Here is a 12,795-nt window from a genome sequence, read left to right on the forward strand (position 1 = left end):
GTCATATAGCTCCTCCTCCTCTTTCGTCTCCTGGGTGCTGCAGCCCCGTCAAATTTGCCCAAATAGCCGCGTTTTTTATCATAACTTGTAAAATAGGTGCCTTCGTGAATTAATATATGAATCATCGGGAATTACTTTTTATGTTATAAAACATCGCCAAAGATGTCAAAAACGTGTCATCAGCACTTTAAACATGCTGAGCTTAGCTGAGCTCTCCACTGACCGATCCTTCACCTAGCGCACGTAGCGAGGGTGCGCGTTGCCAGGCGGCATGCGCAGCTGAGGCTTTACATGTACATCTATCTATCTATCTATCTATCTATCTATCTATCTATCTATCTATCTATCTATCTATCTATCTATCTATCTGTATGTCTCTCTCTCTCTCTGTCTCTCTCAATCTTTCTCTATCTGTCCGCATGTTGTGTGTGTGTGTGTGTGTAAAACCCTGACAGCATTTGGCCAGAGTGTCATATTACTGAGGCTATTCATTCTCTCACTCTCTCTCTCTCTCTCTCTCTCTCTCACACACACACACACACACACAGGAAATGAAGAAAATAAAAAGGAATAAGAAAAAATAAATAAATAGAAAGAAAGAAAGAAAGAAAGAAAGAAAGAAGTTTGAAAGTGAAAAAGAAGAGTGCGTGAGAGAGAGAAGAGAGAGAATGAGAGTGTCAGTGTATGAACAAAATAAAAAATAAGACTTTACACACGCACACACACACACATATATATATACACACACACTTATGCACACACACACTTATGTACGCGCGCACACACACACACACAGGCAAAAATATTAGAATTGCACATTGGCAGTAGTGCATTAGCATTGTGTGTGTGTGTGTCCCCTCTGAAAAAACATGTGTGGAAAGGAATCGGAAACGTACGCGAGATTAGACCACATCTGCAAATTTAGGCATCTTAAAATGTTTTTATTAATGCCAAATGAAATATCCAGCACAAATTATATGAGTGATTCCAGGCTTATGGGTCCTGAAATGGGGACATGAACTTATTCACCTAAAACCATTTCTTTTTTTACCATCAGGTCACAAAACATGTAATCTTTAATGAATGATATGTTAAAAGATAACTTTAATTTTCTGAGATGTAATAAAAACATATTATATGCCAAAGTCAAGCCTATGAGTTCCAAAATGATGTCTGTTACATTACTTCTGTTACGATTGTCCATCTTGCGTCTATTACAATCTAGCTATATACCATGTTAATCTTATTGAAAGAATGTGTATGTTTATTCTACTACACATGTTTATTAATTATATTTGCTAAAACATCACCTTCCTATGTTTCAAAAAGTAATTCTACATTGTTAAAATTGAGAATATATATGTCCACAACACTTCTGTTACGTTCTGACTTTGGCATATAAATATGTTTTTATTACATCTCAGAAAATTAAAGTTATCTTTTAACATATCATTCATTAAAGATTACATGTTTTGTGACCTGATGGTAAAAAAAAGAAATGGTTTTAGGTGAATTTTTAAAAATAAGTTCATGTCCCCATTTCAGTACCCATAAGCGTGGAATCACTCATATATGATAGACATAAATTAATATTTAATTCGGTTTTTCCACAGTTTATCCAAAGTATCATTTTTTTCAGTGTGTGTTCTGAGTGTTTGCCCTTAGCAGTTTACAGGAGACAGAAAAACAGGTTCTGAATGTTCTGTTTTGAGGGATGCCTTTTGCATTGTTCAAAGAGAATGGTCCCTTTTCACTGAATGGGGGGGTAGGGCAGCTTGCGCATTCCAGCCAAATGAGCTGTTACGCATTAGAAAAGGTTAGACACCATACTGTAGTTTACCCTGTAAGACCCATTGTTTTAATATTACAACATCACTTTTAGCGATTTTAACAAAAGGTCTGCAAACGGTTTTTTTTTCTCAAGACGACATTTACACCATAATGTAATCATATGAAAAATACCATTACAGACTGGTGGAGCAGCGTGCCGAAAATAATATGTATTTGGTCCAAGGTGTGGGTTTTTTTCATACATCGCTGGCTCTTTTGCCAGTAGCGCATCACTTGCGCAGGTCTGGGGTTGCCCTGCAATTTTCAGGTTGTTCTATTATTATTAGGCTACCGCATAAAAGCGGTCACATTGTGTGCTCAATACCTGTATACAGCGCTGAAATAAACATTTTGCAATGAATAAGAAGTGTTTTGAGTTAACAGCATATTTTTAACACTAGAAGGCCCAAAGTGCAGACTTTAGTCTGCAATGAAATCCCCCCCAAATTTGTGAATAAGTCTAACGTACCATTACCTGCCTCCCATTGTTGTGTAAAGAAGCCTAATTATTGTGTTACCTGAGAAATAGCCTCTTTGTTTCTAACCCTAACCAGAGTTCACAATGTCACAACCAAGGCAACCAAGAAGGATCAGTTCTAACCCTAACCCCAAATCCTGGATCTAACCCCAACCTGAGCTCACCCCTAACCCAACCCCTAGCCTTAGCCCCTAGCCCAAAACCTAGCCTCAAATAATAATGGAATAATAACCCAAATATAACATGGAGGTACTGACCAGGCACTTGTGTAGCATTGAGGATGGGGCTTGGGAAGGACAGTACACAACATGGCCTTGGCCTAGGCCAGGACGTGGATCTTTCTGGAAACCCTAACTCAAGTATGTGATTGAGCAGGACAGTTCAGACACAGAGGCCACATCAGATGAGGAGGAAGACACAACGCACATCAACCCCCCTTGTAATAAAAAAACAAAAAGTTGCAGATGTGGGCATAACACCTGGATCCACAGAGAAGGCGAAAGATGGCACTGTGTGGTTCCACCACAAAGTTGGAGACTTTTCTTGCCTCATTGTTGCCAAAATGAGGATGGGTTCCCTTTTGAGTCTGGTTCCTCTCGAGGTTTCTTCCTCATGTCATCTGGGGGAGTTTTTCCTTGCCACCGTCGCCACAGGCTTGCTCATTGGGGATAGATTAGGGATAAAATTAGCTCATGTTTTAAGTCGTTCAAATTCTGTAAAGCTGCTTTGCGACAATGTTTATTGTTAAAAGCGCTGTACAAATAAACTTGATTTGATTTTCTGCTCATGAAACTCCACAGACAGCATTCAATGGATCTGGAGGGCCAACAGAGTTTGCAACACGCAAAATCACTAGTCGCCTTCAAAGCTTCCTGTATTTGTTGGATATCAGCATGTTGTTGGCCATCAGAGACTGCACAGTCCAGGAGGGCCATAGAACAAATCCCAGCTGGCAGATGAGTGTCTTCGAGCTGATGGCGTTCCTCGCAATCCTTTTTCGAAGGGCTGCCAAGGGCTACATTGGTGCCATGCCACTCATGTGGGCCAATAGATTCGGCAACCCAGATATCAAAGCCATAATGCCCCGTAACCACTTTCTTGAAATAAAGCGGTACCTTCGCTTCGACAACAAGGACACCCGCAAGGAGTGCATACAAACGGACAAATTTGCAGCAATTTCAGACATCTGGCAGGAGTTTGTTCAGAATTGTATGTCATCCTACAGTCCAGGGCAACATGTTACCATACATGAGCAGTTATTTCCTTCAAAGGTTCGTTGTCCCTTTCTGCAGTACATCACATCCAACCCTGACAAGTTTGGAATCAAGTTTTGGATTGCAGCAGATCTGGACACAAAATACATGTGTAATGCCATCCCTTACTTGGGAAAAGATCCCACTTGTCCAATGGGAGAGAGGCTATCAGAGAATGTTGTTTTGAAATTGATGGAACCATTTACCGTATGGACCAGGGAAGGACTGTAACTATGGATAATTTCTTCACCTCTCTGTCTTTGGCTAACAGGCTTCTTCAACGAAAAACAACTCTGCTTGGCACCATCAACAAAAATCGTCAGGAGCTACCAGCAACTGCAAAGGAAACCTCAGGGCGCCAGTTGTACTCCACACAGGTGTTCACATCTGGAAGTGCCTTGCTGATGGTGTTTGCAACAAAAAAAAGAAATCTGTTTGTCTTCTGAGCACCATGCATCAGAAAGTGGAAATTGTGGACACCCAAAAACAAAAACCAAACACTGTTGTTGATTACAACCATTTCAAATGCAGCGTTGATATCATGGACCAGAAATTACACAACTACTCGGTGCATGCAGGAACACGGAGATGACCCATGGCTGTGTTTTACAACCTGCTTGACATGGCTGTCACAAATGCACGTCTTGTACACAGCATGTACAGGATCCCAAGAAAGTCGCCAATTGTTCATGCTGGAGCTTGCAGAGGAACTTCAAAACAGGCTTTTGCAGGAAAAGGCACAAGGGGAAGAACACAAACAGCAGTGTGAGATGAAAGTTTCTCAGAAGAAAAAGACACAGTGCCAGGTGCGCATACCCTGCAATAATAACAGAAGCACTGAACTTTGTGTACGCTGCCACAAATACACCTGTGGCAAATGTACCGTAGGAAAGACTCACCATGGGAATGTGGAAACTACTAGATGGGACAACTGTATGCTACATTTCTGTGCTTTGTATAGCCTCCATGTGTAGTGAGCCTGCTTTTCTTAGTGTGAAATAAATTTTTATTTTCTTCCTGAAGTTATACCGTCTGTAGTTTTTCCAAGCTGAAATTGTGTTTTTTGGGGCACTAATTCCAGTCCTTGGACATTGTGAGCTTGGCAGAGTAAATTGTCACTGAAATTGGGGTGTAACCTAAAACCAAATTACCATTCATAAATAGCAACCTCAGTGGGGGGTGGAGTGGCTGTTCACAATACAATGGAGACAGTTAGCACCTTGAGAGGAATACACAATTTTTGCAGAGAGGAGGGGGCATGCAGCAGAAGTGAAAATCTCTGGGCCTTTTAATGAACCGTGTTTATCACATACGGTAACACATTATCAACAAAGAAAGAAAAAAAAACAATGCCAAGGATCAGGAAAAGAACCACAGCGCTGTGATTAGTTGGGCTATCAATGACTGACAGAGCCCTGGCACGTAACTAAGCATTATAAAGTTAAAAAATATTATTTTTATTGAAAAAACAAGAATGTAATGATTTCTAAAATTTCTAAAATTATTTTACCTAACGAAATTTTCTGCTTTAATCCACATTTGCTGGTGTTGAGCGTTTTTTTTTTTTTTTTTTGCTTCTCAAAATCATCTCATCACAGATCACTCGCTGCTGGAGTGTGCGAGCTTCCCTGCCCCCATTTGTTGAAAATCTTCTGTAGATGTTGGGGTTTTATATTGATTTATTATTATTATAATTGTTAATAATTAAACATGATAAATCTGGTTATTGGGAACAAAGGAGGGCGTAGTGGGAAATGATACAGTAACTGTCTCTTGTCGGTTCAAATACGATACTGTTTTGTGATTACACTGTACCGGTACATTTTAATAAAAATAGACAAATGGCATGAACCTCTCTACTGTCTCTTATTATTAACCTCTCTACTGTCTCTTGTTCTTTCCATTTTTAATTGGCAATCAAAAAATGAAAAAAAAAGACTTGTTTTTCATTTCAATTTTAGGCTCATATAAAAAAAATGAAAAACCAGTCATTTTTTCATTTTTTGTGTTAAAATAAAAACAAATAACAAAATAACCAGTCACTTTTTCATTTTTTGATTTTTGATTGCCATTTGAAAATAGAAAGAACGAATGATACACTGATTCAAACAATTAAGCTATACGGTACTTTCATCACAAGCATGTTGTTTAGCGTGCCCTATAAGGCCTACTTCATGAAACAGTAATGAGTGGCTACATTCAACTTGTAATAGATTTCAGTAGTCAGTAAAGTCTTATAAGCAAAAAAAAAAGTCTGTTTTCAGTCATCCCAACATTGCCACTATTTAATGCTGTCTAGCCTATTTGAAAGCAGGACCTACATGTAACACTAAAAAGTGCACAGTGCTTCATTGCAAGAGTCACTTTTTTTTAAATATTTATTTTTGAGCGAGTTTGCCTTTGTTTAACAGTAGCTGGTATAGAGGTTGGCAGAAAACAGGGAGAGAGGAGTGAGGGTGAAAAACCCAAGGAAAGAATCGAACCATGTTTCAGGAGTTACCGGTACAAGACATGTGCAGTAACCACCAGACTACCAAGACCCGCAGTTTCGCCTGCTCCTGCACTGAAAAAAGTAACCTACCGTATAGAATTTACCCAATAAATCTGAGGTGGGCGGCACGGTGGTGTAGTGGTTAGTGCTGTCGCCTCACAGCAAGAAGGTCCTGGGTTCGAGCCCCGGGGTCGGCGAGGGCCTTTCTGTGCGGAGTTTGCATGTTCTCCCCGTGTCCGCGTGGGTTTCCTCCAGGTGCTCCGGTTTCCCCCACAGTCCAAAGACATGCAGGTTAGGTTAACTGGTGACTCTAAATTGACCGTAGGTGTGAATGTGAGTGTGAATGGTTGTCTGTGTCTATGTGTCAGCCCTGTGATGACCTGGCGACTTGTCCAGGGTGTACCCCGCCTTTCGCCCATAGTCAGCTGGGATAGGCTCCAGCTTGCCTGCGACCCTGTAGAAGGATAAAGCAGCTAGAGATAATGAGAGAGAGAGAGAAATCTGAGGTAACAATTTGCATTGACTTGTTTGGGGTAGATTTCATTCCATATATTGAGTATAAAATAACTGAAATAGAAAGCTATGAAATACTTAAATTGGGTAACATTTACCTCACATTTATGTATCTATTCAACAGCTACTTTCTCATTGAAATTGGGTAAAATTATCTCTTGTTTGCTAGTAGGTAATACCTGATAATTACTAATCAAAGGTAATTAATATCACTTACGGTAGTAACCATTACTTATTCGGAGAAGGTAAGATGTACCCCCCCAAAAAATGACTTTCAGATGGTTCATCATCTCAATGTTTTTAATCCATAAAATCATAAAAAAAACCACACAGAATAAAGTCCAGTACAACAGCTTCATACAACATTTCAAGTAATGAACCTGTTTTATAACTCACTAACTAACAGCTTCAAATGTTGTTTCTGGACTGACCAAATCTGCAGTCCAGGTGCATTTATACAACAAATAACTGAACTGCCTTGTTTATATGCAGCAATGATGCACCAAATGATCAAAAAACACAAAATAAAGTGCAGTACAACAGCTTCACACAACATTTCAAGTAATGAACCTGTTTTATGGTATACCGTAACTCACTAAACTACCGTAACAGCCGGAGAGAGGAAGATGGCAGTCTGAGAGTTCCCTGGCTGACTGCAATAATTCCTAAATATTCCTTGGCTGACTGCAATAATCGAGTAAATTTTATCTGGTTTGCTTAGATTATATTTACCATTCTCCAAAATCACTTCTTACAGTGCACACTGAAAAAAGTAACCTACGGTATAGAATTTACCCAATAAATCTGAGGTAACAATTTGCATTGACTTGTTTGGGGTAGATTTCATTCCATATATTGAGTATAAAATAACTGAAATAAAAAGCTATGAAATACTTAAATAAATTGCGTAAAATTTACCTCACATTTATGTATCTATTCAACAGCTATTTTCTCACTGAAATTGGGTAAAATTATCTCTTGTTTGCTAGTAGGTAATACCTGATAATTACTAATCAAAGGTAATTAATATCACTTAGTAACCATTACTTATTCGGAGAAGGTAAGATGTACCCCCCAAAAAAAGACTTTCAGATGGTTCATCATCTCAATGTTTTTAATCCATAAGATCATAAAAAAACAGAATAAAGTGCAGTACAACAGCTTCACACAACATTTCAAGTAATGTTTTGTTTATGAGAGAAGCGCCATCTAATGGCGACACCGTGGAATCGAATGAATGGGCGTGTTTAGAATTAAAATAGGAGAGGGAGGGGGTCTGAGCCCTGCATGGCAGCCCCCTGGCTTTCAGCTGGGAACTGCAAGGCAGTCGCATGGCGTGCGGCTGGAACGGGAAAAATTAAATGGCTGCTACGTGTATGTGTTCTGTGTTTCAGTTAAAAACTGATATTTCTTTTATTCTTTGAATACAAGGGACATTCCACCAAATGGGTGCCATTTGCTTGTTGTACCACTCCCAAATTAAACTTAATTTGTTATATCTTTTCAACACTGATTATAATAACACACATATTTAACTATTCAAAATGTTAAAAGGCTACATTATTTTTTTACAAGGTTTGAAAGTCAAAGATGGCGGCATTTTTTCAGTCCTGTTACCAAAACTCAGAGTAACGGGACTGAGTTTTTAGCCTAGGATTAGCTAATACATGGAATTAAGCCACATGACGTCATCGCTAATAGCATGACCACACTTAGCACATTCTAGTGATTTGCCAAAAATATGTATTTTTAAAATAAACAAATATCATCTAAGAAATAATTTAAGTAACAGGACAGTATGTTGACATTGACCTTATCAGTCAAAGTTAAAAAATCATCAAATATACAGAAAAGTAAATGAGAGAACTAACTTTTGGTCTTCCCATGGCCTTCAGAAGACACAACTGATGTAACTTCCTGTTGAGCATGTGATTTATGGAATGTTCCAAATTTGTCAGATGGGGTAAGATGTTTGGGTAACAGGACTGAGTGAAAACCCAGGGACACGACTAAAATGTGTATTTTAACTAAGATATTGTGGATTTCTTATGAAAAAAATATATTTAAACCATGGATAGGATATGGAGTTACACAACAGTGCAAAAGAAATACTGTTTCTGAAGGATTTTAATCATAATATTTCATAGTGAAGTATAAAGTTAGAGGGCGGGGACAGGTAACACATGCTATTTTTCAGTGTTTTAGGTAGTTTTTATTAATCCTTACAATTATATATATTAAATTTGAAATCAGATCAATGTGCAGGACATTCTGCATAATAAGGAAATTTATTTTAAAGTACATTTTTATGTTCATTTATACATATAATTTTCTAGGGACGGAAATGGCACCGATTCGGTGGAATGGCTCACAAGGGGACTTAAACACTCAGCTAAGTGCAGAGCTGTTTTCCTGTTCTGCAAAGGGCAACAAACACACTGTACTTTTCTGCGGGAAACTCATTCTGATAAATCTGATGTCAAAGTTTTGGTTACAACAATGGGGAGGTAAAATCCTCTTTAGTCATAGGACAAATCGTCCAGCTGGAGTTGCCATATGTTTAAACAGATGTCCTGGTAAGATTGTGTGACAAGGCAGATGAAAATGGACATTGGGTTGCCTGTGTTATGGAAACTGACAATGTTTTTATTATTTTTGGCAAATGTTTATGGTTATAATAATGATTTTGTTCGGATTAGTGGAGGTGTGGTGGAATTAGGATCCAAAAGCAGAACACAGACAGTAATCCAATAAACAAGATGATTTAATCCAGAGAAGAAAGGGCGTGGCTGTGGCAGCGGGGGCGTGGTCAAGCACCGGTCTGTGACAGGAGGGCGGAGTTGGGGAAGGTAAGTGGCAGAATCGCTTCACCTGAGTGTCATTAACCTGTGTTTTGTGTGTTCTCCCCAGTAAACCGCCCTATTTAAGGAGGGAGAGCGAGAGCAGAGGAGATCATCCCCGGACAAGACGCTGTGTGTGTGTGTGTGTGTGTGTGTGTGTGTGTGTGTCTCTCTCGCTATTTGAGCATTATTGTAAACCTGAAAAGTGTGGCAATAAAGCCGATAGCTAAACCTGATCTCTGTCCTGCCGTCCTCTGTGCTCCACCCACACGCGATCTTCGCTACAGTGGTGCTGAAACCCGGGAATCGTGGAGCACCTGTCCTGCAGCCCCATGGAATCCTCCCCGTTCGCGGACTTGGTCCACGCCCTCGCCACGGCTCAGCAGAGCCAGCACCAAGCGCTCGTCATGCTCCGGAAGGAGCAGGAGCACCGCTTCGAAGCCCTGGTGCTGGCTCAACAGGAAGACCGTGAGGCGTTCCGGCGCCTCCTCGCGTCGGCGGGGTCCACCAGCGCCCCGGCCGCGGGCCCATCTCCCATCACCTTGACTAAGATGGGCCCGCAGGACGACCCCGAGGCGTTCATCGCGTTGTTCGAACAGGTCGCCGAAGCCTCGGGGTGGCCGATGGAACAGCGCGCGGCGCGCCTCCTCCCCCTCCTGACGGGAGAGGCGCAGTTAGCCGCACTACAGCTCCCCGCCGACCACCGGCTGGCCTACGCCGACCTTCGCTGGGCTGTCCTCCAGCGCGTGGGGCGCACGCCGGAGCAGCAGCGCCAGCGCTTCCGCGCGCTGCGAATGGAGGAAGTTGGCAGCCCGTTCGCGTTCGGCCAGCAGCTCCGGGACGCCTGCTGGCGGTGGCTGAGGGCCGAAGATCGCGACGCCGAGGGGATCATCGACCAGGTGGCGCTGGAGCAGTTCATCGCCCGCCTACCCGCCGGAACCGCGGAGTGGGTCCAGTGCCACCGCCCGGCGTCGCTGGATCAGGCCGTAGGACTGGCGGAGGATCATCTGGCGGCTGTCCCGGCGGCAGGACAACGGACGTCATCTTCTCTCTCCTCTTCTCTCTCTCTCTCTCTCTCTCTCTCCCCTCCTCCCGTGTCCTGTCCTCGCCCCATTCCCCCATCACGGAGGCGGGGGCCGGCCCCACCCCAGCCGGCCCGCCGCACCCGTGGTGCCCTCCCGTTTCTCCCTTCTGTGTCTGTCTCTCCCCCCCCTCAGGTGAGTGACCCTCAATCCACAGCTGCAGAGGGGAGGCCCGGGCCGGTTTGCTGGCGCTGCGGGGAACCGGGCCACCTGCAGCAACAGTGTGCCGCGATGGAGGTGGGGGCGGTGGTGCGGATCCCCGACGCGCCAGAGGCTGCCCTCGATCAGGCCGGAGCATATCGCATACCGGTAAGTGTACAAGGGGCGACCTATCAGGCGTTGGTGGATTCGGGTTGCAACCAGACCTCGATCCGCCAAAGCCTGGTGCAAGACGAGGCATTGGGGGGAGCACAAGGGGTGAAGGTGTTGTGTGTGCACGGGGATGTTCACTGCTACCCGTTGGTGTCGGTCCACATACATTTCAGAGGGGACAAATCTATAGTAAAGGCGGCGGTTAATCCTCGCCTTACCCACTCTTTAATCTTGGGGACTGATTGGCCGGGATTCCGGGGGTTGATGGCACACCTAGTAAAGAGTGGGTCCTGCCGGTTAGCCGGGGGGGGGTCCCGGTGTCGTTTTGGCTGGAGCTGCGGTCGCAGAGCCGTCTACGTCATCTCCGCGACAGAGTGAGGAGCCCCCGGCCCCTCCTCTTTCTATTTGGGAATCCCTCACGGATTTCCCACTGGAACAATCGCGAGACGAAACTCTGCGACACGCGTTTGACCAAGTGAGAGTAATCGATGGTCAAACGCTCCAGCCGAACGCCACCCCGACCTTCCCCTATTTTTCCATTTTAAAGGATAGGTTATACCGAGTGACGCAGGACACTCAGACGAAGGAGCGTGTCACCCAGTTGTTAATTCCAAAGAGCCGCCGGGAATTGGTATTCCAGGCGGCTCACTTTAATCCCATGGCGGGACACCTCGGGCAGGATAAAACACTCGCCCGGATAATGGCCCGATTCTATTGGCCGGGGATTCGCGGCGACGTCCGTAAGTGGTGTACGGCGTGCCGCGAATGCCAGTTAGTAAATCCAGCGGCCATTCCAAAAGCGCCCTTGCGCCCCCTACCATTAATCGAGACCCCGTTTGAACGAATTGGGATGGATCTCGTCGGGCCATTAGATCGGTCAACACGAGGGTACCGCTTTATATTGGTTCTGGTGGACTATGCAACGCGATACCCGGAAGCGGTGCCTCTTCGCAATATCTCCGCACGTAGTATTGCAGAGGCCCTCTTCCACGTCATCTCCCGGGTCAGAATCCCGAAAGAGATTCTGACTGATCAAGGCACCTCGTTTATGTCACGAACACTGGCCGAACTGTATGGGCTACTGGGTATTAAGCCGATCCGCACCAGCGTGTATCACCCACAAACGGACGGTTTAGTCGAACGGTTCAACCGCACCCTCAAGAATATTATCAAAAAATTCGTAAGTGAGGACGCACGTAACTGGGATAAGTGGCTCGAACCCTTGTTGTTTGCAGTGCGAGAGGTCCCCCAAGCCTCCACGGGGTTCTCCCCATTTGAATTACTGTATGGGCGTAAGCCGCGCGGCATCTTAGATGTACTGCGGGAAAATTGGGAGGAGGGACCTTCGCAGAGCAAAAATGAAATTCAATACGTTATGGATCTGCGCGCAAAACTCCACACGCTCACCCACTTAACTCAGGAGAATTTGCGGCAGGCCCAGGAACGGCAAACCCGCCTGTACAACAAGGGCACGTGCCTTAGAGAGTTCACTCCGGGAGATAAGGTACTCGTCCTGTTGCCCATGTCGAGCTCCAAATTAATCGCCAAGTGGCAAGGGCCCTTCGAGGTCACACGGCGAGTCGGGGACGTCGACTATGAGGTTAGGCGAACGGACAGGGAGGGGGCGCTACAGATCTACCACCTCAATCTGCTGAAGCTCTGGAATGAGGAGGTCCCCGTGGCGTTGGTGTCGGTAGTTCCGGAGAAGGCGGAGCTGGGGCCAGAGATCCAAAAAGGGTCATTGGCATCTCGCACCTCTCCGGTCCCCTGTGGAGACCACCTCTCCCCGACCCAACTCATGGAGGTCGCCCAGTTGCAGGCCGAGTTTTCGGATGTGTTCTCGCCCCGGCCCGGATGCACCAACCTCATAGAACACCACATAGAGACGCCCCCGGGGGTGGTAGTGCGTAGCCGTCCTTATAGATTACCCGAACACAAAAAAAAGGTGGTTCGGGAAGAACTTCAGGCCATGCTCGAAATGGGCATCGTCGAGGAG

The sequence above is a fragment of the Neoarius graeffei genome, chromosome 4 (assembly GCF_027579695.1).
Source record: "Neoarius graeffei isolate fNeoGra1 chromosome 4, fNeoGra1.pri, whole genome shotgun sequence".
In the NCBI taxonomy this organism is placed as follows: domain Eukaryota; kingdom Metazoa; phylum Chordata; class Actinopteri; order Siluriformes; family Ariidae; genus Neoarius; species Neoarius graeffei.